We start from the raw sequence: 14,073 nt of genomic DNA on the forward strand, positions 1-14,073 counted from the left end.
ATAATTAATACTATAGATAGGAACTGTTTCTGAAATATCATGACTGAGGTGGGAATTCCCTGGAAGTTGTAAGACTGACAAAAGTGTACCTTGATTCTAAATGCAAAGTCGTAATACAAGGAGAAGTATCTAGAGCCTTTGAAGTAAGAACAGATCTGAGACAGATGGGCTCTCACCAATGCTGTTCAACCTAGCTCTAGAAAAAGTTATTAGAAGATCATCACGCAAAAATGATGGGGTGCACGTCGGAATGTAGCATAAACTCCAGGCCTTTGCGGACGACATTGCGGTCCTAGGAAGTAACCAAGATGACGTGGAAAGAATTTCAAAAACTCTATTAAGAGAAGCAGAGGAAATCTGTTTGGAAGTGAATGAAGATAAAATAAAATATATAATTGTAAGCCGGAAAATACACCCTAACGACATGGTCTGTGTGGACGGCAAATCATTTACGATAGTAGACAATTTCAAATACCTAACAGTAACAGCAATATATGATCAACGGACTGAGATAAACCAGGGTATAATAAGCGCAAACAGAACCTTCTTTTCTCTGTCAAGAATGCTGAAATCTCAAAAATCAAAAACTAAGAATGTAAAATGCCATGATATAAGGCATATACGGCTGTGGAACCTGGGCTTTTAGGTACCCTAGAAAGCAGAATCAAGAGATTTGAATGGAAAGTCCTTTGTAGAATTACAGGAGCGATCTGGGATCAGGGTCTCAACATATGGAGGAGAAGAACTAACAATGAACTGCTTGCAGTCAATCAATATCTGACGATATGAAGGTAAGGAAGTTAAGATGGGTGGTTCATGTGGCTGGAAGTAATCCATCAGAACGCCTCTATACAACAATAAATAGCAGTATAGTAGACAAGAGACCACTTGGGAGGCCAAAAACTAGATGGATGGACAGAATGTTCATAGATGCGAAAGGGTTGCATACAAAAAACTGGAAAGTAAGAGCTTACGATAGCCAAGCGTGGAAAAGGCCGGTTTGAGAGGCCAAAGATCTACAAGGCCTGTTGAGCCAGCTTAAATTAAAAAATACAATATAATATCTATACATTGGTACAGTAGTAGGTTTAGTCGTTAATTTTTTTTTCATTTTCCAGTATTTGTTGTTTGGAATTTTAAAAAAAAAATCACAAAAACCAGATGGGAACTTCGGTTTATAATTTTCTTCCATCAAGAAAACGTTTTTCTCAAATGTTTGTACCAACACAAAGCACGTTCGTCACCATCGCTTTCATATATCCGAAGCGCATTTTATCTGTTTTACAAGATTTTTGTTTTTCTTGACTTTAAATTTCTTACCAGTAACTCCAAAAGGTTTAGTTTGTTACTTTTAATTTTGATAAACATTGTAAAAATTCTACCCATGCCAATGTAAATGGAATACAAGAAGTAAAATAAGCTCTAAATCGGCATTTTTAGTTTCATAATTTTAAAAAAATTATTAAAAAACGATAATTTCTGATTGCATATATGAAATTAATTTAATGTTTAAAACTTAATTAATTAATTAATTACAAGCTATCAATAATTTATATTTACTCAACATATCTATAATTTCACGTTATCATACAGTATAAAATATTTCTATTATAAAGTTTTACGATATGCTATTTTCTTACAGGAACTGGCTCAATGGTCAGATGATTTTTTTTTTTAATGACGTATGAAAATAACAAATGGTATAATTTGAGATTAAATTTTTCCTATTCTTTAATATTTGAGTTTAATTTGAGCCCCTCGATTTATATACATTTAAACTTGAAACAGTTAAACAGGTAAACTACCAGTAGACCCTTTGCTCTAATAGATTTTTTTGGGTGGGGGGGGGTTGAGCATGAAACGGGTATGAGGCACCGTTTTCCAGTTTGAAACATCCCGTTGAGGTAAATATTAGTACAAAATTCAGAACAGAAATATAAATAGTTAATGCATTAAAGAATGACCCAAACTCAGGCATTATTTAAACTGTTTGTTATTTGTGTTGGTATTTCATTAATGTTGAAGGGAAATTCCGCTGTTTGGATCAACACTGCTCCACGAAGAGTTCTTTGATCTGGAGCAGATTGGTAATACTGATTGTACAGCAAATATAGGTCTCGGAAGGGAGCAACGATTTGAATATGTCCGTAGTGACGATCCTCGACGTCATCGCAAATGTATCCGCTAATGAACTAGAGCTACTAATGCAATCGACACGTGAAATACGTGCTAGTGGTGTTAGTGAATTATAAACAGTAGCGCAGAATTGAATATCCAACATGCTCCTGCAATGAAGTGACAATACGGCAGGCAACATTATTCTGGGGAGTGGGGGGAAACATGATATAGTTCTCTAGAGATCTTTTCCAAGGCATTTCCAATGGATTCGGGTACTTAAGACGATTTAGAAAGGGAACTTTTTGAACCCACGCGCTCTGGAAGCCAAAAATCTTTTTTTTTTTTTTTTTTAAATATAAAAATTAAATTTAATCAAACAAAATCTTTTTTTTTTTTTTTTAATAATTTATTTGGAGTGTTACAGGTGTGTAGAGTAACTACCCATTGGTAGCACTCTAATGACATTTTACATTAGCTGGTCTCGTGGCCATCTTCTTTTCAGGCGCCTCGGAGGATTGTCAGGAATGGAAGAGGATGCAAGATTAGAAACTAGGGGTTTTGAGTGGTTAGAGTGTTTATAATGGAAGGAGTGATATTTGGTTCGGGCTAGATCGGTTACATAGGGAACATTAAGGTCTTTATGTATGATTTTATTTGTGGCAAAGTAAGGAGCATTGAGGATTTTACGAAGGATTGAATACGAGAGGAATTCGAAGGTTTAGTGGAGCCCCAAAGCTCAACTCCATATATCCAGATTGGCCTCATTACTGTCATGTAGATCAGTCTTTTGTAATGTGTTGGAAGTTTAGACCGTTTGTCTAGTAAGTGCTATAATAGTCGAAATTGACGTGCAGTTTCTTGTCTTAGCCAAAAATCTAAAAAAAAACACACACAATAAAAATGCGTCCCAACTATGCCCAAAATCGAGAAAAAAAACTTCGATCGTATTAGAATCCAGTTTTCCGTAAATTAGGCTCATATTTGACGCCTTGTCATCATAACTTAAATTATGATGATGGATTGCTAAAGGTAATTCAATTCTTGAATGATTTTGTTCTGTACGATTTTTTTCGCACCGTTTAAGGGCATATCAATATTCGTGTATGTTAAATTGAAGAATTTAAGATGTAGAAAATCTGGAGAAGGTTACAAAGTTATAATTTATAATTATTAATTAAAAATTAAAAATTATACTAGAATTTCAAAAAGTATTGTGATTAGGGGTAGTGGACATGTATAATGGAACGTATATTGGAACGCACGATCTCAAAGCTCCTATTATTGAAACATAAAACTACTAATTTAGATTGACGCATGCGTAGTTGGCCATTTATTACCATTTTAGGTTATAATTGGTTTTAATTTTTAAACCACTGGACCATTGGAGCTTAGCTTCGCTCTTCAATTATGGATACAATTTTAGGTTTTTAACCAGATTAATTTATTATCTTTGTTTGTATATATGTTGAGAGTACTTAGACAGTTTGATTTGATTCAAATAAGATTAGGTAAGCTTTCCATGTATTAATATTGTAAATTAAACCATAAATTTGAATATTACAAGATTTTGGGTGTTTTATAAATGTTTTGAGTTTTTACTATACGATTTTGTACATTTTGGTTTTTAACTGCCCTTTTTTCAGTCTGTGCATTAAACAAAAATCCAATCTCTAGTATTGACAAATCCCAAACGTTATTCTTCCAAATATATTATATTTAATTAAAAATACTTATTTATTGGATATCCTTTAGTTTAAAAACCATTCGATAATTACAACCGCAGAGTCTTGAATTTCTAAAATAAACTCACCACTAGTCAGGCTCATGAGATGTAGGCTGACATTTTAGAGACTCGCGGCTTTGTGGTGAGAGTCTTCCAACAGTATTCTAACAATTGATTTGTGTCTCTTACAGAGTTTTTTTTATATAATATTAAAAATAATAAAAATTATTTATTTTTATTTTTTTAATAGAGAAATATAAATAACTTTATTTGTTATGTTTTATCATCGAGTTCACTACTGATTCTTGAGGTTATATGATTCCGAACTGGTTGTCTACCGTTTGACAAGGATATTGTTGCCATATATCTTATTTTAATTTAACTCTATACACATTTGAAACAAATCATCAGGTTAATTCCTTTTTTACATTCAAATTTATCCCTGTAAATTCATTTATAGGTCAACCATCCATAACCATAATCTGAATATTTCAGAGTTGCATTTGAAAAAAAACTGTTTATATAATTATTTAGTGATAATGTAAATAACAGTGAAGGGATATAAACTATTATGCTGTCACCTATTCATAGGAACATAACACCTGAGCCCTCTTGTCTCAATCCCTTGACTTGTCTAAAGGGTTATGATATATATTCCTTATATATCATATCCTAAGCGATATGGGGTATTTTCCTGACTGAATATAGATTATTATACTTAAAATATCTAAAACAACATACTATCGCAATGATTTACATTTAACATGAGCATAGAGTGTCGGTTTCAAAAAATTTGGCGCCCGTGGCCAATTATGCCATGTCTTCTTTCCCATAAAAGATATTATGGAATCCTTTTTATCATGAAAACAGTAAAAATTGAGGGTGTTGTCCAACAAACTTCCAATGTCCACTATGTTTGCCTCTCTGGAACAAACAAGCGTATGGACACCAACATTTCCTACTTTCTTTATTTTCAAATTTGATGCATTCTTTGGCATTTATATATTGTTTTGGATTTACGGTAAGTGTGGTAAATAAGTGAATCCGGCTTTTGAATCAGCAAAACAACTATTACCCGGGAAATATGCGACATTTCTCCCCCATAACTTATAATAATTTAAAATATTCACATTTCTTATCATGGTACCTCCCTAAAAACCATTACTCAAGATAAAGGAAATGATTTTACTAAAGTTCGTCTACGAATCAATTTTTTTTTTTAAACTTTAAAAGATTTCATTGCTTGTATTACTCAAAATATTAACTCTTTAGTGAATTCGTCTGAGACATATTCGAATATATTATATGTAAGAAAATATATTGAGTATTTGAAAAAAAATATTTTGGCATAAACAACGGGTATGATGGTGTAGTAAACGAATCGATACAAAATGGGGATCTACGATGTAAAATTAAATATTTTTTTCCTTCGCCCGGCTAATTTCTCCTGAAATTGAAAAGCATGCTAATATCTTAAAAGTTTTCTAATTGAAGCAGTGTTTATAACTCCTTAGATTGACAGAAGTTTAGTAATTTAACTTAAATGAGGAACGAATTAATGTCTAATTCTAGTAATATTGTCAATAATTGTTTCGGAAGTAATAATCAAGTTAAAATTAATTGTAATTGCTTTATCGTTGTTGCCTGTGCTTAGCGACCGGTTTAATTATTGTTGTTAAGATAAATTAACTTCTTAAAAGAAATTAACGCAATTTCTTTATTACGGATTAAAGTTGAGAAATATAGGGAAAACTTATCTTTTCTTCAACAAATCGTCTGTAGGTGTGAAGCTTCCCGATACTGTAGTTTTTTGTTAGTTCATTTTATTTTATTTTTATTTAGATCTGATTTATTTGGTTTCTTTTATACGTTTATATTTACTTTTAATCTAGATCTTCTGCCTCTTCTACCAAGTTGCTCAACCTTTTTTTTTTTCATATTTGGTTTCAAAACAAGGGAAATACTGAAATTGACAGCTTGATATATAGATATTATAATATTAAACGTTGTGGCCTCAACACTCTTTATACTTTTTATGTAGGATTTGTTGTGAGAGGACGTTCTGCCTAACTAATGATTGATTCTACTCTAGTCAGTCCATAAAGCTATATATAAGGAAAATTTTAAGGTTGGAAACCTACCACGCTCCTAAGGTAGCCGTGATGAGAAAAAGGATAATTTCTACTAGGATTTTGGCAGTCATTAACAGTTGCCCCTAATTTGATCTAAATTGAAGCAAGAGGTCTCAATGCACAAATGAGCGCCAAAACACAATACTAGCCAATAGTAAAATTTATTTATGTAATTAAACAAACAATTGTTTTATATACGTCTAAATTATCCCACGATACTTATTCTCTCCCTCTAACCTTGACACTTTTTTTTAGAATTATGATTTTGTTTTCACTGGGTCATAACTGTGGCATTTGGTCTATCTTCCAATCAAAACCAAATAAAAACGTCCTTCTGCTAACTCCTTCCAGCTTACATATTTCTTTAATTAATTTGAACGAAGTTAATTATGTAGTCTTTCTTCAAAGTGAATAAATATTTCACACTTCGCCACTTGTTTTTCTATTATATAGCTAATTGCAAGCGTCTGCCCAAATGAGTTAATCGGTTTCTAAAATCAGGCTTAACATCAAACACTAACGTTTTGAAAACCAATAATATTGAATTGCTGTAATTAATTTCTTTTCAGAATCAATATGACACCGAAAAAAAACAAAGCCAAAAAGTAACAAGATCCAAATGAAAGAATGGTTCATAAATGAAGAGTGCGTTTAATCCTTTAGGGTTGTGGAGGAAGAAAATTAAACGTGGGCTACTAGCCAGGGCGATTGTAATTATTTTCCTCTATGGAAAAACATTATGCCAAAGAAGCCACCATTTAAACCGCGTTAATACGCCAGGAAATGAAAAATTGTCTTCCCAGTTGATTTATAGCAGGTTTCGGAAAGCTTAAAGGCTTGGAAAGTTGGGTGTTTATAATCAAACAATACTTCAAGGTAGTGAAACTTATTCCGACAAAGTTTTATTTGGTAACTTTTTGAGCTCATTTAGTTGATTAGTAGTGGAGATAAAGGTTTCTGCATGAAAACTAATTCCAACAAAAACCGGGTTTGTATTTATTTGTTCGTTGTTTGTAAATCTTTGATATATTAAATATTTAGAAAAATCTAAGTTTCAAAATGAATTTTTGTACCCACCTCCCTGAATTATTTTTTCGAAAATGATAATACACTTTTTTGTGGTATAAATGTACAGAAATTTCATGCTAATAAGATCTCATTATTAGTTTTAAAAATAAATAACAAATAACAAAACGGTGACTAAAGTGAAAATCCTCAAATTTTCGCTAATTTTGTACTCAGTCTCAATATCTTTTATGCTATCTAATAAACGATGTGTTTTAAATGTAAAAATTTGCCAAAATGTGAGCCCTCATTACGTTCAAATGTTCCCGATAACTAGTATTTCAAAAATCAAAATTGTTTTCCAAATAATAAGAAACCATTTTGTGAAATTGTTTTGATAAAAGATGGGAACTGTTGCGAACAAAGATAACCTTTAGAGAACACTCCATGAAACATTTCAATTCAGCTAAAATAGACCTTAATGTCTGATGGTTCCTGGGACACAGTTTACTAAGCTTAAATTTTATTTACCATATAATGAGAAATCAACATTTCTCCAATTGATTTTGGAAACAAACAATGAAAAAAAAATATTATAAACTACTTCATTTTTCATTTAAATAGCTCTGCAATTTGAGTGTTAATTAGTTTTTTGGGGAAAATATGTCAAGAACTATCAAGCGTACATATGTCTATAAGCACTCAAATGCACGATATTTTAGCTACTTTATTCTGCTCTTAAAAATGTTTTATGGTTTTTTATCGTGTGGTAGATACCTTTTAAGGTATTGAGCGCTGTAAAAAATGAGTGAAAATTTTTAGTGTACTTTTCGGTTTTTTTTTATCATCACTTTGTTATCCAATCTTATTTTTAAAAATCAACAACACAATCTTTTTCGGCCTGAAATTTTGTGTATATTAATGTTATACAAGATTTTATTTTGATTATGGAAAAATAAAATTGAAGCGGAAGGCCAAAAAAAGTATCAGTTCCAGAGATCCGAATAATTTAATAAAACGATCAAATCAACAAATAAAAAAAAATTATAATACTTATTAAAAATAACTGATTTTATGTAATATCATTCATAATAAGAATAATTGCATACATATTTTATACCGTAATCGTAACCGGTTACCTGAAAAAAAAAAGTCAGCTAATTTTCATTGTGAAAGCCAACTACTCTAAAAATAAACGGTAATTATACCATTGCGTTATTTTCAAAATAGTTGGTATAAAAATGTATCAATTATTATTGAAATATCGGCCCATCTCCGGTTCTACTACCAAATCCAAAGGTACAGAATGTCTAATAAATTAAAACTTTTAATATTTGTTTATTTTTTTCATGAATACCTATTTAATGGCTAATAATCAAATGACTATTGTTTAAAAACACGTTGTTAATGTTTAAAACTCCTGTTGGATCTATGGCTTCTTCTATAGACAAATTAAAATTTGTGAGAGGGTAAAGTATTTTTTAATTAAAACCAGTATTTCCATATTAATTGGTATCTTCGATCCGACAAAGTATTCAGGCCCTATAAATAGAAAAAAAAGTAATTGAAGTTCAGTTTTTGCAAAGTCAATTAGCCGTATCTTTGTAACGATTTTTTTGTTTTGTTTTTTACTTTGATCGATATTTCAAAAAACTGCAATATAGGAAAAACAACTTTTAAATTTGTTTAGTAGCTCTATCAAATGTGTCGAGATCATATTTCATCATCCTCATGAGAACATTGCATTGTATAGATTGCAATAACAAAAAACCTATATCAGTTTGGTAAGATTGCAGCATAGTAAACTAGATTAAATTTTCTTTAAAAAAAACAAACAGGACTTATCTTTATCAAAATTAATTGAAAGGAGATTTCAAGTGGCTATGAACCTCAAAATTATATTTAATATAGATTTATTAAAATCATGAATTATTCGGGATTTTTTTTCATCAGCCTCCTCCAGGACTACAGTTTTTCCTCTTTTTAGAAAAACATTTTTGCTTGACAAAGATGTGAAAGGTTTTGGAAAAAAAATTCGTATAACTAAAACACTAATTATTCCATAAGCATTCTATGCAAAATTAAATTAGTCAAAATTTGCTACAAAATGTGTATATTACATTTAGTGTTCGACTAGTCTGTGACACTTCTAAAATGAGCTATAGTTCAAACGTCAAAGTTTCACGGTTTGTTTTGAATATAAAGAATACTACAAAATACAAAAAAAAAATTAAATTAAATTTTGCAACTTTTCAAGTTGTTTGTTATATTTTGCAAACCAAGTGTTTTTGGAAGATAAAAAATCTACAGAAAATTGAAGAAGGCAACATAATTTTTTTAGATGCCAAAATAATTACAAAAAAAATTATTGAACCAATTATAGTAAATTCAAAATTGTTATAGACGATTAAGCTCAAATTGTATTTCCCATATAATGAGAAATCATCATTTCTTCAATTTATCCTGGAAAAAAACAACGAAAAAAATTATTAGAAACTACTTCATTATTCATTTAAATAGCCACAATTTGAGTGTTAATATATTTTTTTGGAAGAGAAAAACTCTATAGAAAATTGAAGAATGCAACATACATTTTTTAAATGCCAAAATAATTACAAAAAATATTATTGAACCAATTATAGTAAATTCAAAGTAGGTTATCGACGATTAATCCGTTTTAAAGTAAATTTGCCCCGAAAGTGAATTTCTTGAAACCTTGCTAAAATTCGGTATATTTAGCCTTGAAGACTAACATTTGATGCATCTGACTGGTTGAGGAATGTAATTTTTAGGCTTGTATGTTATGGTAACCTATTCTGAGATATTCAGGTGGGAATGGAGTAATTAACAATATATGAAGTAATAAATTTCTCAATACCATTTAGTTGGGATATGATCCAGGCATTGTTAATCATAATATCTGATTACCCCCTTACTATAATTTAATGTTGCATGGGATTTTACCATCATATTAAATTGATCAGCCAAGTTGTTATAGTTTAATAGTTTATTTGATTGCTTATTATTACACGTTTCAACTAGCAAAGCCCTAAATCTAATTTTTAAAAATTATTTTTACTTCTCCAACTAAACCATTTATATATTTATTGATCAAGAGAGGAGACAATTATTAAATCCATCATCTCCTTCTCTACTGATTATTAGATATGAGGAGACATTAATTGTAGCTTCATTCATTTTTATCGGATCTGGATGGGTTTATTGCGACTCCGTTTCCGTCTATTATTAGAGCTAATACTAAGCCCCTCTATCTATACAAATTAATCTTAAAAGCTTTTTTAAGATATAGAAAAGAAAAGAAACAGAATAAGAAAAGGAAACAAATCTATAAATAAACGCTTTACGTAATAGAAAGATATAAAAGAAAAGATACTAAAGACTAAATCTTATCTGTTGAAGTCTAGCTGTTAATACTCTGAAGCACTCGTAAATAAATAACCTCTCTTCTTGAGATCCGCTCACTGACTGAATTTTTTTTTGTTAATGATTATATATTTTTTGGGTGCTTAGTTAAACTATTATTAGTTATTCCCATATAACTAGAAATTTAAGCCTTTCTTGATGATTAACACTCTGTAAAAAAATTATTTCTGATAAAAGTTCCTACAAACTACATCTACTTTCCGCAAAAATGAAATGCTGATAGATTTATGTAACACATTGAGAAAAACACTTCTGGTTCTGGTTAGATGAATGGACTATTTGTGCATTTCCTATCAGCGCACACACAAACGTTGGGATACCGTAAAAGATATAGTTTTTCAGGAGGTTACTTCAACGTTTTAAAAAAAGTTTCAAACGTACCCACCTCATCAATAATTGTCTCAATTCAAAAAAATTGTAATAATTAAACTATTATAATTTTCGTTTATTTTATTGAAAGTATAGGATGAAAAAAATATATTTGTGCGTATCAGAAAAAAATATGACTAGCTAGTTTGTCATTATCTTTTTGTCAAAAGATAATGTCAGGAACAAAAGAGACATTTGTTTATATCATGTCAGAAGGTTTAATTAGAGATTAAATCTATGTTGTCAAGCACAGCTTGTTTCTATCACACAAATTAATTATACAATCATCGTTTGTTGAAAACCACTGTAATATTATTTGAAATGGATTTTAAATGTATTTATTTTTATAATGCAAAAAATTCTATTAGGAAAAGAATATATTTCGTTGAAAATTATTGGAGGCTATAATGATTACTAATAGTATAACAGTTATCAAACAGATTCGTTGAGTTTCGTTGATTGAGTATCAAAAAATTGTTTCCACTAATAATCAATTGAATATTTGTAATATTGTTCAATAAATAATATTTTAAACAATTAAACTATATATTATGAAGGTGAATTATAGTTAATTTTACTCAATTCAATAAAGAGAATAAATAGGTAACGAAATACAATGTTATGTAATAATTAATAATTAGAAAAATAACATGTTATTTATAAATAATATTGGAAGAAGTATTTGTAACCGTATTTATCTCAGTTGGTAGCAGAACTCCACTCTTACATCCCTGACGAAGCCCTGCAAAGTTGGGCGAAACGTTGGTTAACAATAAATAGTTTTCTTTTACTATTTTGATACATCTATAGACAGTCGTCCGGACTATCTTCCAGTTTTAATGCTGTTTATCAAATTATTAATTAATTAAATTTGGAAATATTTTGTCACCATTAAAACAGATAGATCTGGTTGTGATAAAGAAAGGAAATAAGAGCATTTACAGTGTTTACAAGAAATGCCTTTAGTGGTATGCACAGAATACTTTACAATCTAAGATAATATAAGATAATTTTGAAAATGGCAATAAAGTCACAAAAAAAATCTGATTTTCACACAAATAGCTTTCTCTTACCATGTTTTGAAATGAAATTAATCTTTGTATGTTTCAAAACAGTGATTTCTTTATTTTTTATGATCCCCTGGTCATTTCTGTCATATAGAGGGGTTATCTGGAGGTAACCAACTTATTCTAACCATGGTTGGGGTGGGGGGGGGGAGTAATGTTTTTATTTCGTTGGGCCGTTACATAAATAAAAGTTGAATCCCCAGACCGGATTCAAATCGGCGTCTCTGCAGTTCCGAGATTTTTATGACCTATTCCTCAACTCCCCCAGCTATAGACGGCTCTAGAAATTTCTTTATTATTCAGGATAGCATTTTATTACATTTTTCTATAATTATCTTAACAACCATGGAAACTCCTTCTATTTTCTCTCTTAGTTGTGGTTAAAACGGGATGAAAATAAACGTGCCACCTAATACCATCATGCTATTTTTATTTTTTCCGTTTTGAGCCTTGTTTTACATCTCCGAAGATTAAGGTGTTTATCTATATTATTTCTATTTTATTATCCTATTACCTACATTTATTTATGTTCGACTCATTTACTTGCTGACTCTTTCCTTCTTTTAAATTTATTATATTTGTTACTTCTTTATTTAATTATTATTATATTATTGTTATATTCTTGCAGTTTTATCATATTTTACAGTATTTTTATCTTAATTATTTGTATCTTGTTCTCATTTAGCTCTGATAAACCCTTGCAAAGTGTGGGAAAACGTTGGTTCCTAATATTTTTTTTTGCTATTTATGTTCCTGTCTTGACCACCACCCGGAACATATTTCGAAAATTAATTACATAAGTTTAACAAGAGTTGGGCTAATAAATTGGATCCGAATACCGATAAATTATTTTATTATTAATACCTTTGATGTTATTTTCTTTTTTCTATGTTTTTTATATTATGCTTATGTTTATTAAATTTTAATTATGCTTACTAGATGATAGTCTTTTGAGCTTAAGCAAAGTTGAAGATGACAATATAGAATCATTATTGACTCTTCCAGTAAGTGAATGTCAAGCGGAAAAGACTGGTGTCGCAAGTTGTAAAAAGCATTTTTCATCAGGAGGCGGGAGGCGATCCATTAAGACTTAAGACCCGCCTCTCAGGAAATGGAGGGGGATGCTGAAGGATTACCGACACTACTTTCTATCAATAATGACTTGATTTTACGTTACTTTCATGACCGGTCTGACTCTAAGCACGAAATGTAAAGTGTTAAGCACGAAATGTAAAGTGTATTGCTGCGTTGAGTCGATAAATCATGCTAGCTGTGTTGCGTATTCATTACTGTCTCATTTATGTTTCCATACAGGGCACAGTGTGATATTTTTACCACTTGTCACAACAAAAGTTTGCTAAATATTCCGATACACATAATAAATATATCAAATCTACAGTCTATAACACTGGAAAACAATAGTTCTAAATTAATAAAGTTACTGATTGGTTAAGACAGCATATATTGGTAAAGATAGGAAGATAAACTACCTCTTTCTTATCAATCGCTGCTTATCTTTCATTTTGTTAAGTCGTTATGTGAATTGTGCTACTACCGTGTACTGTAGTGACTTTTCTGATTTATTTTTTTTTTTACGAACCGGCCAGTAAGGACCACGCGATTATCATTTTCTGTTCCAATACCACTTTATCCCCCTGGATTGTTCCTCCCGCTCTTCCTCAGTCCATTTTCTCCCTCGACTCTCCTTATTTCCCCTCAAGAAACCCAACATCTTTTAGTTTATTCCCTGAAATTCTCTCTATCCAAGCAGTCTTCATCCGTTATTTTTAGTCTACCCGGTTTCTCATTCACTTTTTTTACATATCCCCCTATACTATCATAGCTGCGGACTTTGTTGTCAATTTTCTTACTTAATTTTATAATTTTCGTTATTTAACGGACTATTTATTTATAGAGGATAGTGATGTGTTCTAATCTGTTAAGAGCTTACTGTTTTTGACTTCACGGGACAAGGCTTAATATAAGGAATGTTCAGGGACAGGATATGGTCATAGATGAAAGGATATTGTCCTCAATATAGTAGTGAATCCAGGGATGAATCTCGAGAATTAGAGGTTGTGAGCTAAGAAATAAAGCTTAGGCATTGGAAGATAGAATCAGTGGAAAGATGATACTCCATTCTTTGCGGGGAAAGAGAATTCAGATGACGCCTCGGTCTGAAAATTTAATGAATAGGACATTAAAAGCAATATCC

This window comes from Halyomorpha halys, unplaced genomic scaffold (genome assembly GCF_000696795.3).
Source record: "Halyomorpha halys isolate HHAL.00 unplaced genomic scaffold, Hhal_1.1 Scaffold290.1, whole genome shotgun sequence".
In the NCBI taxonomy this organism is placed as follows: domain Eukaryota; kingdom Metazoa; phylum Arthropoda; class Insecta; order Hemiptera; family Pentatomidae; genus Halyomorpha; species Halyomorpha halys.